Source organism: Mastomys coucha, unplaced genomic scaffold, assembly GCF_008632895.1.
Source record: "Mastomys coucha isolate ucsf_1 unplaced genomic scaffold, UCSF_Mcou_1 pScaffold6, whole genome shotgun sequence".
Classification (NCBI taxonomy): Eukaryota; Metazoa; Chordata; class Mammalia; order Rodentia; family Muridae; genus Mastomys; species Mastomys coucha.
Genome location: NW_022196912.1, coordinates 49,535,977 through 49,555,719, shown reverse-complemented (window position 1 = coordinate 49,555,719; position 19,743 = coordinate 49,535,977). Strand labels below are relative to the sequence as shown.

The 19,743-nt window shown below is 37.6% G+C and overlaps 1 pseudogene; it reads left to right on the top strand.

Annotated features, from left to right (window-relative positions):
- The window catches only part of LOC116079730, a 14,096-nt pseudogene extending 370 nt beyond the window's left edge, over positions 1-13,726 (top strand).
- The last annotated feature ends 6,017 nt before the right edge of the window (positions 13,727-19,743 follow it).

The window sequence follows — 19,743 nt, the reverse complement described above, 5'->3', positions numbered from 1 at the left end:
AAAAAAAGTCCTGTTCTTTCCTGAAGAGGAGATAGGGGGAGTACATGTGGGGGAGAGGGAAGGTGGGGAGTGGGGAAACTGTGGTTGGGATATATTGTATAGAGAAGAATCTATTTTCGATAAAAATTTAAAAAAAAAATAAAAGTCATATTTAAAATGATGTTAGAACTTACACAAAAACGGATCTCAACTGGTGGAGAGGTGGAGAGCTCTGACTATCTTCATCTACACCCCAAAACTCAGAGGTTGGATTTAGTGACCCGTGATGCGGATGAGTACTTTTCACTTTGATGCTTCTACTGTGTCTCCTGGGCATGTTTCTACCAGGTGACTTGGTTTTGTAAACTCTTAGCATTTTGGTATCAGTGTTGTAATAGCCCTATCCACAGGACAAACTTTGGTGTTAATCTGGATCCCAGCCCTGCACAGAGCTCACAGAAGCTGCATTTTCAGCCTTATATTCTAACACAGCTACAATACAAACCCCTCATTTATGTTGCCTGATCAATTGCTTTCTTCTAATGTTTATGGCATCCTGTCTCTCCTTTACAGACTATACCAAATCTTCAAATAAAAGAGTTATATCAAACCAAAGGTACAAATGTTATCTTGAAATGTGACTTTGCACAGCAGGTTGTGTGGATTACTGCAGCTATCCAGTCACAATGAGGAGATTTTAACATGTTTGAGAGTGTAACATAAAAACAATTATATGAATATATCATATTATATAAAATATAATGCCTTAAATGATATATCATTAAATAATCAGAATGACAGAAAAGATGTGTTTAATTGAGAAACCACGGACACATGCATGAGATATCTGCCTCACCTGTTTTTTGAGTACACAGTTAAACACCTGGATGTCATGTCTTGAAAGAATAACTTTATTGTAAAGGTCACACTAACACCTCATTTACAATTAAAACAAAATTTAAAAATTACTGAAACTTTTACCAATTTGTATTTTCATCATATGCAGAAAGATTATATAGTGCACATTTGCTAGAAATTAAACATTAAAACATTCATCCATGTTTCATATTTTGTTCTATTCAATGGTTAACTACCCTTTAAATACTTTATTTCATAAAATTTAAAAGCATAAAAATTCATAATTGTCTCATCAGTTCACATAAAAAAAATAGTACCAAGCTAGGTGGAAAAGGGTGATGGTGATTGTCTTTAACCTCAGAACTTGAGAGGCAGAGCCAGATGGATCTCTGAGTTCAAGGCTAGCCTGGTCTACAGAGTGAGTCCAGGACAGCCAGAGATACACAAAGAAACCTTGTTTCGGGATAGGGTGGGAGTTGGGGAGGGCACACAGACAACAATCAAACAACAACAACAACAAAACAGTCATTTTCTTGGCTTATTGGAATTTTATTCAAAGAATTTGCAGCCATAAAAATATAATATTATAGTATTGTGTGAAAGATAATGCTTTATCTTTCCTATCGTATCATCAGGACTTGCCTTCCTATAATTACACCTGACCAAGAGATTTAAAGGGGTGGTCTGCATTTAAGCAAGGTAAACGTTAAATGAAAATTTAAGGCTACAGGTTAATAGGCATGACTTGAACAAATTATAAATTAAACTTATAAATGAGTGTGATGACTCCCAGCCATTAACTCAGTTATATACTTCATAGTCAGTTGTTCTCTATTTCACCCTTCTTCACCTAACAGACTTGCTCCTCTGGCACTATGTCACTAAGACTATCTTGATTTAGTTCTCTTTCATGGTCATATCCACATTAGGTGTTTTAATTATGATTTACTGAAAACCAATCCGAATTAAGTTCTCAAGGGAATTTCATTTAAAAATGAATTACTATTGGTGTTTATTCCTCTTATTGTTTTAATTGGTAGAAATGAAATGACATCTCTAATAATATTGTTGTACAAGGGGTAAGTGTAAATCTATTATGTAAGATACCTTACTGATTAATTAATATGGGTTAATTAATCTTAAGGCTCACTGTCCTGTGGGGCTTAAGAATGGTCATTAGCTCAGGCAAATGAGTAAAAGTTTCACCAGGTATTGGGCAGTTTCAAGTTTTCCATGGTTACACTGACACACTGCACAAGAGAAATTATTCATAAGTTTAGAATAAGTAGGTGGTGTGCAGATATAGTAGAGTCCTTGCTGGGCATATGCAAGACCTGGGCTCCAATCTCTAGCAATTCAAACCACCACAATAATGATAACAATGCCACCCTTCCCCACCCCCCCCACCCCTGCAGCAAAGAAGCATGGAGGAGACTCTAGGAAGCTGAGACTGCTTGCAATAACTTCCTCAGCCTTAGCTTGAATAAGCCATCAAATCATTCTCCTTCTCCCTTCACTTCCTCTGACCTTGGAAGCCAAAAAGTAACCCACTGCAGACCATGTGGCTAAGAAACATAGGGGCACACAAATTGAGATAATTTTGTGAACATTTGGGATATGTTAGAAATAGAACAAAATATTAATGCTAGTTTTGGTAGAGTTGATTGCCATCTGCAGGAATAGCTATTTTTACTAACATAATTATTTCTCTTTTATTCCATATTTCCTTACTTCCCTACTTGAAGAGACTGAGTAGTTCTTACAGTTCCTTCTTGATGACCCTCTGAAAGGAGTAAACTGTAACTCTTAAGAGCTTTGGCTTCGAGTACAAATTCATCAGAGCTTAGTTTTTTCTAGCTTAATGTTGTACATGAGACATTTGTATCATTTTGTTTAAATTGTGAAAGTCTTTATTATTTAAAAAACAATGAGGCTTTACAGACAAAACATCTTATATTTACATGTGCATCTATTCTACTTTTTTATCTTTGAAAAAAACCATTTTAACGTCATTCTAGGCTTTTAAATTTCTCTAAACATTTACTTGAGGAAAGAAAAATTCAACTCTTAGATATAATTTTTTTTAAATGCAGAATTTGAACAAAATTCCAAATGCACAAAGCTCCGTATGGTAAAACAAAAGTCACTGATGAACTTTTCATATCTAAACATTTATATTTTTTTTGTCAGAGCAGCTACCACAACAAAAACCGCTGGAATTGGGCTTAATTTGGGGCCTCAACCCTGCATAAAGCAGGCTTGCTGATAATTACAAATTAGACAAATTGTGGTTAGCTTAATGAAAGGGCTCAAAAGCATACCCGGCCAATGGCATAGGACCTGAATGTAAAGACAGACAAGCTTTTCTTGATTGCAATGGTTACATCATGGCCATTAGAATTTAAAGTCACTAACCCAAACACAGACATCATATCTTCATTTGATAGCTGTCGTCTAGTGAAGAGTGGGAAAGGATGTTGTGTGTGGATTAAGCTTGATGAAAAGAAAACAGACATTCTTTTTGAACCTGTCTGGCAAGGAAAACACAAACGTTAGAATCAGGCAGTAAAGTTAACTTTTAAAGCTCAGGCTCTTTGATTGGAAGGGGCCTGTGCAGTGTTTTTGACTCTTCTTTGTCTTCTAGGGGAGCCACTGTGGGGATTAGTTATGCAAAGTTTCCTTGTATGTAATCTCTAGTCATGAAGGATATCTGAGACCTACTTTTGGAAGCTAAGCTAATAAGTATTTTGAGTTTTGTCAAAGCATGAAGTGTGAGCATAGGTTCTATATTTATTTTCTCATTATGAGCAGTGCAATTAAACTTCAAGTGTGAGTTTTGACTCTAAATGTCAATCTTCAAAAGGTCTGCAGGGTCCAACCCTGCTCTGTGTGCAGATAATTCACGCTGAGAAGACAAACGCTTCGCTCAGGGGAGAGGGATGCATTGGATTACAGTTAGAGCTACATACATGAAAGCAAGCTCTCTGGCCCCTGACCTCAGATCCCTACTTCATAGAGCAACCTGTGGGAACACTACCTCAAAAGCAGAATTTCTGAAGATCAGGGGAGCCAAGCAAAGAAAAACAAGCATGGAGCAAAATTCCTCATGATGGAGTTTCTCAGTATTACCTGGGCCAAGAAGATCCAGCTTGGTTTAAGGAAGCTGTCCTTTTCTATTATCCTTTGGTAAGGAAACACAGTTAAAACAGCGGACTAACCTAACGACTATGTTATATGGCTTACGAAAAAGACAACAAACTGATAAGACAATGTGTGGTCTGACTGTTAGAGAGGCATTACGTGCAGGAAAAGACAAGAACACCATGGTACAGCTTCATCATTATCATCATCAAAAAGCCTTTATGGAGTGTCTGGACTCTCTGAGCATCATTGAACCTACTAAGTTTAAAGTACTTAAGAAAGGAAATGAAATCTTAATGTAAACACATCTCAAATAACTTGGACTGATAGCTGGTCCTTAAATTGTACCTTAAAGAAACCATTCAGTTGTTTATATAAAATCTAGGTAGAAACTGCATGTGACACTTGCCTGTTTTATCTCCCTGGTAAATAACTGGTATCATTTTCTACTTACCAACATTGCAAAATGGTCAGTGATTCACAAAGTTTCCACAGCAGTTTTCAGTGAGGTTTTACTATCACAAACAACAGACACCGAATTAAAGTAGTCTTCAAAAATCTTTTAGAGAGAGTTGGTAATGAAATAAAAGACAAACTTGTAAAGTTTTACAATACCTGTTGTCCTAGCATCTGCCACAGACTTTGTCAAGAAAATCTTCTACATAGTCTAGAAACTATGCACACACTATTGCCCAGAAACTTGTAAACCCACCAAGATGGAAAGTCCTAAATCTCTAGATGTCCCAGATAGAAGCGAGGGAGGTGGCCACATCAGTAAGAATGTCTAGATGCCCTAGGGAACAAATGGTCCCTTTCTTCCAGCGAACAGTACCTAACCACTTTGATTTAGGTGTTTTGGGACAGGACCAGACAGAAGCATTTTATCAAATCTCTATAGACGATTCTAATATCCAACTTTCTGGGTACCTACAAATTCTGGTAACTTTTATTTTACCTCCTAGTTTCTAAAGCTAAGCCATGGGATATAATGAAAGAGACAAAGGTCTTCAGTATATTGAACTGGCCACATAGAACTTCTTAGATACTGGCATAATCTCATAAAATTGGAGATAGACATCAAGGAAATTGACCTTGTGGAGAGAGGGGAAAGACTCCAGCTTTTGGAACAGATACCACTGGGAAGTAGTAAACCACAGTACAGTACAGCAACACTGCATGGTTATAGCTCACATTGGATCCTGGTTCTAAGGAAGCTGGTGGGGCTATGAGCAGATGCATTGTGACACAGGAACACTGGGGAAGCAGACAGTGCAAGGGTAGCAATCCATTTCTGTTCAGCAAAGAAATCAGCCAACACAAGTATAATCAGCCTGTGCTTCTCACTGAGGACCAAGGTACCATCTAGAGCAAATGAATAGAATGTCCGTGAAGGGAAGAATGAGGTCGTAACATCAACCTCAGTGATGGTTTACTGCTGATCTCAGAATCCTATACTTCTGATGAAGGCAATACAATGTCACTATCCTAAGTGTTGTCCCCAGCTGTAGTTTCTGAAGGCTTGGGGAACATGCAACACTATTTTTAAAAAAGATTCTATCTATCTATCTATCTATCTATCTATCTATCTATCTATCTATCTATCTATCTATCCATCCATCCATCCATCCATCCATCCATCCATCCATCCATCCATCTATCTATCTATCTATCTATCTATCTATCTATCTATCTATCTATCATCTCCTTGTTTCTTTCTTTCTCCAGAAGAAACTAGAAACTCAGAGATTTTAAGAGGTATCCAGATGACAGAAGGTCTGCAAAGAAGACACTGGTTAATGATAGAAAAAAGTTTGAACAGTTTGTAATCAATCTTAGGCATTTATCTCCCCTTTGTTTTATTATTTTATATTTTATTCCACTTGGCTTTTGCAATCCAGAAAAGACAATCTGACTCTAAATGAAGGTTTCGATGTTTTTGCATGACTTGTGTCATGGGTTGAATGAGAAATGTCCCCAGTAGTCTCCAGTATCCAGCTGGTGGATCACCTTGGAGAGGTTGAGGCTAGTGGCCTTGCTGAAGGAAGTATGTCATTAGAGATGAGACTTTTGAGTACAGAGCCTACCTTATTTCCAGTTCCTTTCTGTTTTGCTTATATGTGGGCTATATATTCTATATTCTAGAAATGTCTGAAATGTCAATATATGGCATTATACTTTAAAAATTTTTAGGTTTGTAGAATTAAGCATACAAAAAAACAGTACTTACCTTTATACAGTCAATATTTTTAATACTTAGTGTAAATGGAAAATTTTGATGATAGAATCTCTGGTTTGATCACATTTAAACATCAACTGGATTACTGAGATATTTTATTAAAAATATGAAATTTAAAATCTACTTTTTTAAACATAAAAATTGCCTATGTTACTGTTATGTTCATGTACTTAAAACATAACATAATTGTTAAGAACTCATTATTTACTTAGTCCTGAGCATTTCAATTTTTACCTAATATTCTAAAGCTCAAATTTAGATACAAATTCATAATTTCTGAAACCTCATATGCATATCTATTTAAATCCCTGCTACAAAGACAGTATTAATCTTAATCAGCAAGAATTTATTCCTCCTTTGTATTTAGTGAGCATCATTGTGTAAGCAAGAAAAGGACTCTAAGATGGATGGATATTGCTTTCAAGAAAATATATAGAATACAATGTAAATAAGTCAACATTAAGTGTACACATTTAATATGAGGTAGTTACACTCTATGTAAGAAGAGGACAGGCAGCTCAAAAATATAATTCTGAGAAGGGCTCAGCCAAAATGTATCTAAAGCAAAGTGGCAGCAGCTAGTCACATACAGAACACAGCGGTGGGACTGCCGTGAGTAGTGGACAAGACATGCTCACTCTAAGAGATAATGTTAGTAAGGAGCCAAGTGACGTTGCCACCAATCCTTTAGATTAGAGCCACTTGGCAAAGAGGTTGTGGAAAATTTCTATACTTTAACTTAGATTTTTAAATGCTTCATTATTAAGAACTGAACAGGTCATAGAATGAGTGAATGAAAGAGAGAGTAAAGATGAGGGAGAGAAAGAATGACAGGAAGAGGAAGGAGAGGCAGAGATTGCTAACACTTTTTTTTATGCCAGTATCTGATATTTTCCATATCTTGAAATAGTGTGGCAAATACTATCCTGAAAAAATGAGGAAGCTACTGCTAATCTCCCTGCTAAAGCATAGTAACTTCCAAGTATACAGTGACCTCCCAGTCTTCATTGTCATGAATATATAAAGATACATATTTTATAACCCTAGTATGCCAGTTTTCATAATAGCATTCAAAGAAATATTGAGTTTAATTTTTATTATAATAGTGTATTTTTTTAAAAAAAACATATCACTGAACACCAAAGAAAATAAATGGAATATTGAGAACCTGAATAGTGAGGACATGAGGGTAGGAAATGACATGTGACTACAGGAAGCTTTCAAATAGTGGTACATGTAAGAGACCGGGAGTGTGCTGTGTGTTGTGAGTGAAGGGTAACAGCCACAGTGTTAGACATAGTGCTTCTGGCTGGAACATATCCCAGGAACAGCTGGATACATGGATGTTTAAGATCTTCTCTGAGATGTGGGCTTAGCAGCAGGGAAATAGCATGACAGAGACTATATGTTCACACAAACCCAGAGCTTATTAAGACCCTTTCTGTTTATTATCTGGATAACCTCAGACAAGTAACCAAAATCTCAGGGCTAGCAGCTTTGTCTTGGAAAGGTAAAAGCTATCTTTGACAACTTTAGTGACTAACATGTTAAAGGAAAAATTAAAATGCTAATTATTGTAAAGCAATAATAGCAATAATAATAATGGTGATAACAATAAACTATTGTAATGTTCTCATCACTGTTTCTCTGTAATTGAACACATCCTTTGGTATTGCAGCTGGAAACACCACCACGAGTCCATAGGGATTTTTGGCTATTCATTTAAGTTGATAAAGCTCTAAAGTGAGTACTATCAGTTGGTTTAACATGAATCTGCCCTCATTTGATAGCTGAAATGGATTGTTGTCCATACTTTGCCTGCCCCACACTTATTTCCCCTCAACTTTACATGAACTCTCTACAAAAGACATGGCTGGTGTGAAACCTCTATTCTTGGGAAAGAATCTGAGAATGATTGGGAGTAGTTATTTCTCTTTTAAAAGTAATAATATTTTCTTCCTGGAAACTTCATACACGTATACAGTGTATTTTGATTATATCTTTACCCCCCCTCCCCCCCTCCACACAGATGCCCCAAACAAGTCTACCTCCCCACTTTATGCCTTCTCTTTTCTTTTCTTAAAAATAACCCAAGAAAGGGAATTTCTGTGCAGCTGAGATATGCCTACAGGAAGTGATGGGTGCTGAAATGTGGAGATTCTGATTCATGAAGGTGAGATTGTGCAGGTCTGGACATGGAAGATAATCTAGACTCCAGGTTACATCTGGAATCAAACCACACAGAGAAGTATTTTGCCTTAGCCTGTGGGTAAAAGGACTCCAGACCCTGTGGCAGCCCATCTGGTATTTTTCACCAGCACCAAATTCGTTAGTAATGATTAGCCCCTTTCTTCAAGTCCCTTACTTAAAATACGTAAATAAAAGGAGCCTTTGGGCAGTAAAAGATCAAGGGACAGTATCTCTATTTTGATATGTTCTTAAGTCATCCAGATTGGCCCAAATGTAAACACACAAGTATTAAAAAAGGAGCTGTGTGATGAAAAGATGAATTCTCTCTAAATGCATCCCATGCCATGTTTATTTAAGGTAACAGAGGATTTAATTAGTTCAAGCACATCAACAATATTTTATGTGAATTTAGATTTAAATTAGTGTGGCAATTTCCTTTTCCTACTTACTTCCTTTTCCTAGTCACAGAGAAAAATATCTGTGATCTATTTATTGACACACGTCTAGTAGAGAAATTCTGGGACTATATTAAATACTTGTTACATTCATTACATTAAGATGTGTTTCATGCTGAATCATTTTGTGAGTGAGTGGGTCATCCAACACTGAACTGTTTGCTATTATAATGCCAGTAGGATTCCTCTAGGATTGAGTCATTGTCCTCTTTATTTATGTCAGCAGAGTCAATGTGAGATTCTAGGGTCCAGTTTTAAGGTGAGAAGAACAGGAAAGGAAATATAAAAATATATAAACATACCACTCTACTAGAAGCTTCTATATCACTTACTTCTCAGTAGTCTATCTTTGAAAAAGTATTTTCTTTTCTTTTCTTTTCTTTTTTTTGTTGTTGTTTGTTTGTTTATTGGCTTTCTTAAGGATTTTAAATGTAGTAATTAATCTCAGGTAAAAGATGATTACAACTCAGTCTACTGAAATACCAAACATGATTAAATTCTTTTATGATAGGTTCCTGTCTTCAAGCATAACAAAGTATCATTAATAGTGTCTGTCAGGTAAACAGTAGTTTTGTGTACCAGTCTGATAAAAGAAAATAAGGTCATTTTATAGCATAGCATAGCACAGCTAGACTAAATCCTGAATTTTCGGTGAATTTGTAAACTTTATCTCAGTCTTTTGATTACATAGATTTAGAGCTGAATATTAGTGACCAATGATAAGTAAACATGTCACTAACAGAATACACAGTGAAGACAGAGTGAGCCAGAGAATGAGAAGGAGCCAGAAGATCAGAACAGACTGTTGGAGTTAGTGTAAGGTCAAACAGAGTAATTCAGGAGAGGCCCAGAGAAGCCAGATTGAGGCAGTAAGCCTTGGAGACAATTGCTTCATGAAAATGTAAGAGTTATAATTACATTTATCCCTTCAGATCTTAATAATTTTAGGTTTTGAAAAATTTCCCCTTTCTTTTCTATTTCTCTTGAAATAATATCACAAGATATTGTAAAGAAATTAACCTGCAGTGATACAGAATGCCAGAAGTCTATCTTGGAGTTCTAATCTAACTTCCTCCTGTCTCTTTCAGCATCTTTCCAATTGCCAGTGACCACTGCCCCCTACTTTACCCTCCTTTCCCCCACCCCTCCCTCTACTTTTCTTTTTTCTTTTTTCCCTCTTTCCCTCTCTTCACCTTCCTTCTCTCCACTTATTACACCTCCTTCTTCCTTTGATTCTGATTTGTTCATATGATATTTTTCATACTTTTCTTACATTCTTTCATACTTTTTAAAAGTATTTTAAAGATGGAAGGTGATTTGGCTTTAGGCTAAAATCTTTTAGCCTTCTTCTTTCTCAGGTACAGACTTACATAAGTAGAACCTCCCTCCTTCTTGGGTTTTATGTAGCAAACTCAAGTCCTCATGCATATAAGGCTAGCACTTTATGGTCTCAGACATCTCTCTTGCACCCTAGAAACACTTTTTATAAAAATATTGCATATGAGAAAAAATTAGTATTAATACTCTAAATAACTAATCCACAGTTATACTGCATGTGATAATTAAGCCTTGTGCTCCGTGGCTCATTAAACAAAGTAATTTTCATGTACAGTGTGCAGTTGGTTCTACTGTTCGGGCCTACAGTTTGGTTAACTTGGTCACTGAGATATTAAATTTCTTCTTTTGGAAATCACCTTGTACCAGTTTCCTCTAATTTTTCTCTATTAAAAAGGGGTTATTGTCAGGGCTGAAGATTGTTGAATGCTACTCTCTGTGGCCTCTGCCTTTTAAAGTGTGAGTGCTCCAGGGAGGACTACAGCACAAGAAGCAGCATCTGGCTAGCAGCATCATGTACGTTGATGGTTTAGGTCTTGTGATGTCTGATGGTGATTAAGTGGTTGGAATGTTAAATTCTGTCTTTAGGATGGACTAGTCTCTTGATATTTGCAGACTGGGCACTAGGAAACTGAAGTTATAGAGAAAGATCATTCAAAGTCTAGTGCTGATGCAAAACAACAACAACAGTGAAAACACAGCTCTTTCATTAAAGGGAAGAAATGGAAATTCTAGAGCCAAATGTAAGTGACCGTGGCTTGGTAACATTGAGCTAGTTTATTCCTTTTTCCAGCGTGGAAAGAGTTTTGTTGGTTTGTAGTAGAACAAGACAGCCATAAATCAAGGATATCTTAAGATATATTTCTAGAGACATCTGAAGCCAAGCAGGACGACCTCACATATTATCTCACACACCAATCTTACTTAGAGCCTTGATTGGTGAATAATAGAAATTTCTTAATGTATTTCAATGAATTTTTAATCTGTTGATCAGTATTTTAGGTCTACAGAGGTATATAAGGAATGTCTTTTGTGCGTGGGTAAGGGTACCCACCTCACTCCCATATTCATTGACTTTTGCATCAATCTATCAGCTCTTGTACACAGAGCTTTGTGCTAGAAACTTTATTTATGGTAGGATGATAATTCATAGTAAGATATCATGCTCAGTACAAGTGACTATTTACCCATTACACCCCACATTTAATAGCAGCAATGGCAAAATTAGCTTGTCAGGTCCTTGTAATAAAGCCAGCACTAATACTAGTTGTATCTTTGCCTTTTCAGTGAACCTCCTCTGCTGTCAACCCTGCCTTTGTTGAAGGGAACTGTGCTTACCTAAAGGACTCATGGCCGGAGATCCATCTGAAGTCTGGGAAGCTCTGAATTCTTCTCAGTCTATTTTTCTTTGGTTAAGTATTATCATAGGCAATTCATCTTTGAAATGGGAAAGTGTTTTATGTCTTTATCTACTAAGGAAAGCCAGAATCTTCTGACCTACCCTACCTCACGGCCATTCCAATGGCTTCTGACAACAGGAAACCCTCCTTTCAGTGAATGGTGTAGAGTAAGCCTTCTTAAGCTTTTTTCCATTCCTTACTCCCTCTTGGCTGAGAAATGTTTTTACAGCCTCAGGTATGTAAGTATATAACACAGGTATTCCAATCAAACATTTACTGATAACAAATCACAAATTTGTTTTCAACTGATTCCTTGGCAGACATGTTTTACCATTTATTAAAACGAGAGCAAATTTGTTTACATATAAGGTGAACACACTTGTCTATTCTTACATAAAAAAAATCAGATATCAAGTGAATACTTGGGACTAGAGAGTGAGAACGAACATCTTCAGTGTTTTCAAAGTTGATTGATAATTTGATTTTATATTTGTCATGACAAAAATTGCTATTTTACATCAATGTGCAGTATTCACTGCCATAGACTTGTTTACAGTCACCTCAGAAATTGTTAAAAACTGTTGCCTAGTTCTAAGCTAACAAGTTATTTAACATTTTAAAATATAAATCTAAAGGTTAAATAGTAATTTTTAAAAGTCAAAAATTGTAATATAATGAAATCCAAAGATACATTGATGTCATTCTTATATATTGAAGAATGATAGGAAAATATTGTCTTTGACTTTTATAACCACCACATTAAGAGTGAATGCTTCTAAATTTTCTATAATTAAAAAAACTAACATGACTTGATTAAGAATACTAATGAACCTCTCTGTTCCTCCCTGTTCCAGAAATAGCAGCATCTTCTTGTGCAGTGCCAGCCTCATCCCATAGACAAAATGGTGAAGATTGGTGTGAACGGATTTGGCCGTACTGGGCGCCTGGTTACCAGGGCTGCCTTCTGCTCTGGAACTGGCAAAGTGGAGATTGTTGCCATCAATGACCCCTTCATTGACCTCAACTACATGGTCTACATGTCCCAGTATGACTCCACCCATGGCAAATTCAACGGCACAGTCAAGGCTGAGAATGGGAAGCTTGTCATCAACGGGAAGCCCATCACCATTTTCCAGGAGCGAGATCCCGCTAACATCAAATGGGGGGATGCTGGTGCTGAGTATGTTGTGGAGTCTACTGGCATCTTCACCACCATGGAGAAGGCCAGGGCCCACTTGAAGAGTGGGGCCAAAAGGGTCATCACCTCTGCCCCTTCTGCCGATGCCCCTGTGTTTGTGATGGTTGTGAACCACGAGAAATATGACAACTCACTCAAGATTTTCAGCAATGCATCCTCCACCATCAACTGCTTAGCTTCCCTGGCCAAAGTCATCCATGACAACTTTGACACCGTGGAAGGGCTCATGACCACGGTTCATGCTATCACTGCCACTCAGAAGACTGTGGATGGTCCCTCTGGAAAGCTGTGGTGTGATGGCCGTGGGGCTGCCCAGAACATCATCCCTGCATCCACTGGTGCTGCCAAGGCTGTGGGCAAAGTCATCCCAGAGCTGAAAGGGAAGCTCAGTGGCATGACCTTCCATGTTCCTACCCGCAATGTATCCGTTATGGATCTGACATGCCGCCTGGAGAAACCTACTAAGTATGATGACATCAAGAAGGTGGTGAAGCAGGCATCTGAGGGCCCACTGAAGGGTATCCTGGGCTACAACAAGGACCAGGTTGTCTCCTGCGTCTTCAACAGCAACTCCCACTCTTCTACCTTTGATTCTGGGGCTGGCATTGTTCTCAATGACAATTTTGTAAAGCTCATTTCCTGGTATGACAATGAATACAGCTACAGCAACAGGGTGGTGAACCGCATGGCCTACATGGCCTCCAAGGAATAAGAAACCCTGGACCACCCACCCCAGCAAAGACAATGAGAGCAAGAGAGAGGCCCTCAGTTGCTGAGGAGTACCTACCCCAACACCGAACATCTCCCTCACAATTTCCATCCCAGACCCCCATAATAACAGGAGGAGCCTAGGGAGCCCTCTCTACTCTCTCAAATACCATCAATAAAGTTCACTGCACCCCCAAAAAGAATACTAATAAAGAACTTGACACTATATATACATATGTATGTACATATATATGTTGGTTCAGCAGCAATTTTTTTTCCTATAGCTATACTTCAAATGTACTGATTCATGCAAAAGGACAAGTTATTCTTCTGCAAATATTTTACCTTATACAATCCTACTTTCAAAAACTAATGATTTAGCTGGAGTTGCAAAAATGGGGTATACAGGAAAGGTTTATGAAAAAAGAAAATTAGTAAAAGCCCAGTTTATGAAGAGCAGACCACAGATTTTTGCAGTCTTATGATGAATTTATTTTTTGTGAAAGAACACGTTATCAGAAATGGCTCAAAGGTAATTTTCTGATGAAGTTAGATTTTCACTTTTACAGTGTCAGAGAGCATCATTTCATATTTAAGTTAAGTAAGTAATTCCTAAGTAAAATAGTCAAAAGCCCCAAAAGGAAAATTAAGCTTAATGAAATTATTTTCAGTTTATTTCCATCACATTGAAGTTATAACCTAATTATCAAAGGCTGTGACTCTCAAGGCATGTGCCCATTCTATCCTTTTGATGTTGCTCACCCTCACTACTGCATTCTGCTCTGGAGATGTCCACACTCTCTACACTGCAATCTTTGCTGAGAGCCTGACTTCTGGAGCAGTGCTTGCAGCTGGGGTGCTGCTGATGGTTCTCTGTTCTGCTGAAACTAAAAGTTGCTATCCAAGAATGACTTACTCAAACTTTGAAAACAATAAAAGTATTAAGTTTTTCTTAAATCTAACAGCTACTTTGAGTTTTGTCCAGGAAAGAAAACAGATTACAGCTTTTGATAACATAGCAAGAAAATATTATTATCACAGCTTGAAATCTGTTAACAGGAACTTTCTTTAGGGAACAAACATTAAAGTACAACAGAAATTTAATTACAAGGAGATTTTCCACTTGTCAGAAATGCTTGCATCAATGTCAGCAGGGACTACAAGAAAGAGACGGGTGGCGCTTCCAGAAAGGGCAAAGTTCAAAAGGACCCCCAACTCTCCACTGTTACCCACTACAGGCATGTTGACTATCTGACCCTCAACCTTTGGGTATTGAGTGAAATACGGCTATGATACCCACTCATTGATAGCGTCTCAACAGTGACCCATTACAGTTGCTGTTGTCCCTGCTTACACATTGGTTCACTAAGAATATACTCATGAATATCTGACAACCACATGAAAGACCATGTATATCCAGTGACTGTTCTTTTGCTTTCCACCTCTGGTTCAGGGCACTCCATGCACAGTGAGCTTCAAGAGCTCTATATGAGAGATCCAAAGGTAAAGTTCTCTCAGGGCATTCAGGATGGGCTGCTGTAGATTAGAACCTGTAACACAATGTTACCATGAGAATTTCAGATGCTGCATCTGTGGATGTTTCTGTTGTGAGAAAACAATGTGGTGCTGTAAAATAAATCGATGTGGAGAATGCTGAGTGGCTCCATCAGTCAGTCTTCATCATCCAAGTAGCATCTCATAGAAAGAAGAAACACTTGTCGGAGCTCTTCCTAACATGTGCAAATCTTCAAGGCCACTCCCACTCCCTGACTCATGGCTTTCTGGGATGTGGATGTGATTACACACTTTCCAGAAACTTCAGAGAAGTAAGTACCACTTCCTAAGGCCATCCATCCAGGCCATGAGGGGCTCTGATTTGCATGTGTGTTTACATCCCACGCACGTAACCACACCATTTGTCAGTGGCTCTGGAGTACAACTTGAAAGTCCTCTGAGACACATTTTGAAGCCAAAATAATAGAGGCAGCGCTTTCCAACTTTTGGATCATGACTCCCTGGGGGACATCCAAGTTAATATAAGGCATCCTTGCATCCAAATACGCATGAAACATTACCTATATGTAATAAAGATGTCATATAGGACTATTTATTAAATGCAAATGTGTGCTTTATGAACAGGATTCAGTTATTAATCACTGCTGATTCTAGAAGCTTTATTCGTTAGACATCTATCACATAAAAGGAATAGTTTCAAATAATACACAAGAATCAATAATTATTGACATGGCTTAATTTAAAAAGTGTTTCTCATTGTTGAAAATGCTAAGTCCTACTATTCTTTAATATTTGATTTAGAAACACTTCATTAAGATTGTACATTCACTGTCCAACTATTTTCAGTTTTGGCTATATATGACCATTTCTAGTAGCAAAGAAGAAACTGAACAAAGACCCTCAGCTTTGAGGCGATGAAATTTTAATGCCATGTGTATTGTGTCAACATATGTGTATTCGCTGGACAGTGGTGGTGCACGCCTTTAATCCCAGGACTTGGGGGGAAGAGGCAGGCAGATTTCTGAGTTCAAGATCAGCCTGGTCTACAGAGTGAGTTCCAGGACAGCCAGGATTATACAGAGAAACCCTGTCTCGAAAAAGCAAAAAATAAAAAAATAAAAAAAATTAAGAAAAAATATGTGTGTTATTATAGCTAGAATACTTTTTTAAACTTTGTCTCCACCAAAACCTCATTGCCTTGGAACTTCCCCCTTGGAGCTGGAGTGGGGTTGGTTCAAGCTGCATTTCATAGGTTTCAAACAGGAGCTCTTCAGGGGTTGGTTCATATAGACTATCAGTCAGAACCAGCCATATTCAGTGCTTACGCTGCAAGGTGTTGCAAAGACTACAACCTTGGCAGGCCTAACGCTTATCAAAACTGTGGTTTTGAGAAATAATATGAAAACAACCTGAAGGGTGTAGATCCAGTCTACCTTGTCTTCTACAGAGCATGAAAATGTATTCAGACATAGCCACACTGTGTATCAGAAAACTGTTAGTTAGGTTGTATGGTCTAGACAGCCCTGTTGACCTGAGTTTAGTAAAAAGTGCTTTTACTGAAGTCCCCAGGGGATGTAGTGGGACAGCCACAGTAAAAACATCTCTGAGAGACTAAGTAATACAGAGCTGGTCATGATGATGATAGCCCAGTGTCCCTTATACAAAGAACTGCAATTGAGTTTTATGCATACTTCATTGTAGGAAAATGTATGTTTCTCTGACATAATTGGTACTTTCAAAAAATCTTACATGTGATTTTATAAATGATCATATTTCTCGCTTCAATTTGCTGATGGAAGGCTCAGAGCTAAATTTATAGACCATTTTAAATTCTTTGTAGAAAAAAAAATACTATTTTGTAGAAATACCTTTGCAAAAAATATTATATTATCTGAGCCACTCTTTCTTTATTCTCTGATTTACCTAATTTAAAGCATTTTTGTTCTGTAGCATATGGAATTTTATAAGCAATTGCAAAAGTTCCTGGTGGGCCATCTACTCATTGATGAAATGCAGTAAGAGCTAAGTGAGATTTTAGGAAGTTAACACAGTTTAAGCCAGAAAGCTTGTATCGTAACAAACGTAGTGGAAGATTTGGATGCTGTTTTCTTCATAGCTATTTGAAGCTGGTTCCAAAAGAGTGCCCTTGAGCCCTGTTTATGTTCCTGCCCATCCCCAGCCACATGTGTGCTGTCCTCGAAACTTCGCATTTCTCTGTTGTGTGGTTTAAATGACACTTCACCTCGAAATAAGAAGCCCCAGAGCTAAAAGTGCAGTTGCGTGGTGTATTTGTAGAATTTTACTTGAAACTGGTCATCTGTATCTTTATAGATCTCACATGTCTGTGACTCAGTCTAAGACTGTATCCTTCTCCAGACAATTGCTGGGTTCTTCTGCTAACTTGTTAACTCCTCTCTTCCCTTCCTCCTTCCATTAATTCAGCCATTTAATTTTAGTCTCATGAAAAAGAATACTTGCTTGTTCAAATAAACCAGCATTGTCTGCAGTCACTTTGCATTTAAGTACTCGACAGGTAAGTATCTGAAGAGTGCACTTCATTCCCTAGCTGTGTCGTTCTGTTTTCATTTTTCAGATCAGAATGCTGGTCACATTGTATGGTCAGCTGTACTGCTTTATTAGCTGAGGAGATTTTTAAGTCACTGATGCTCACAGGAGGTTCCTGTTTGAGTTCATTGGACTGAGAATGACAGATCTCTTAAGAGGAATTTGGGTTGGGAGATGTACAGCCCTCTCAGGTCATATTAAGCGAACTTTTCCCACATATGACTGCAGCTCTTTCCATAGAGTACGGCTCACACTCCCCCATGGTCCCAAGGATATTGTCCATGTAAACAGGAATTTCCTCTTGGAGAGAGATGAGGGGGGAAGGAGAGGGAGAGGGAAGCAGGGAGACAGAGATAAAGGCACACACAGACAGACAGATAGACAGACAGACACAGAGACAGCAAGACAGAAAGACAGAAAGAGACACACACACACAGAGGGAGACAGAGACAGAGAAAGAAACACATACTGAGAAGGAGAAAGACAGAGAGAATCAAGCAGGATGTGAACCAGGCTAGTAAATGTGGTTTTATAAGTGTCCTGCTTCTCCATGGAGCCTATTCTCCATGTCTCTCTGACCACTGCTACTTAATCTTTCTCATTGCAAAGGAGGAGGTGCTGTTGCTTTATTTTTTCCTTTTGTTGCTGTAGATAATAAATAGGAGTTTGCTCTGAGAGAACATAAGGATTATAGAGATCACAGCTGCCTGACGAGAACTTAGTGAGTTAGTAAGCACCAAGCCCAAGCCAGACACTTATTTTTGAGCTTGCTAAATTGATACTTAATTTATGCATGTATTTAAAAGTAGAACATATGACTTCCTTAACTGTTTTTGCAAATATTATAGTTGATTATGGAGTAATATTTTGTCTTCATGGTTTCCTATACACTTAATTTTAAAAGACTAAGCATTGATTTAAGGTCTTCGGTGACTATTAAGAAGGTGGTATAATTTCAGACTCATTATTATCTAGTACTTAAATAAGCAACCAAAAAGCATTCCCTGTTTAAAAAAAATAGTCATAGACAATAAGCTGTATGGTTTTTCTAAGATCTCAAATACTTTTCTCAAGGGGGAAAAAGGGGCTTCAAAGCTAATGTCAAACACTCCTATGGAGTGATTCTTAAAATGCATAAGAATGCAAAAGCTCAAAATCTGAAGCTAACATCATTTGACATTTCTGTACCATCTCCCAGTGCAGGCTCACAACAGGGTAATGATTCCATGTGAAGGTTTAACTAGTTTGCTCTTAGGATTTCGTTAGGATCAGAAGCAGTGCAGGATGCTCCCACATCGTATTTCATAAAATTATGATTTGATCTCATAGTCATAGTCTGGAACATATTTTTCTTAGTATTGGCTTTTTCCTCTTATGCCTGAAATAAATTTTCTGGAGTCTATGTCTCTGCAGCATAATAAGTGTTCAGAACAAAAATATCTTCCCCCTCTGGGGAGTGACTGAGGTGAATGCGCATTTACACAGGATATCCCACAGCCTGGAGTTTCTCAGGTGCTTTCACTTAGAAATGTCACTCAGTTCACTTTTACTGCCCCCTTACATAGATGAATTAAACTCTCCTTCTTATCTGTGTATTTTTAGCTCTCTTAAGTCAACTTTGACCTGTGCCTTTCATAAGTTTTAGATCTGTATGGAATACTGCTGTCTATTCTTGGCAGTTTTTTTTTTTAATAACCTCCCTGTGTTGCTTAGACTGGTCTCAAACTTTAAACCTTGCAGTGCCCCTTCTGCCCCAGCATATGCAGTGTTACCTTTGCAGTGCCCCTTCTGCCCCAGCATTTGTAACATTTCCTCTTTACATTTTTGTTTCTTTTTATTTTTGACTCTTTTCTTTACTGTAAACTATGCAAATATGCTCAGAATGTGATTGGTTAATGAACAAAATTTAAAAATGGATCTTTGAAACTTATAATATTTACTTGTACTGTAATTAAATTGTGTACTTACAGCCTCTAAGTTCTGTGTGAGTTACGATGCTGAATTGTCTCCGTTATTTATACATGTATGTGTATACTAGCATATGACTACCTATATACTTTGTTTAGAGCATTATCATAGGATGGTGTGGATATCAAAACATTTATACTGAACATGTAAAACAAATGATGGACTAGACAGATGACACATCATAAATGTAGTATG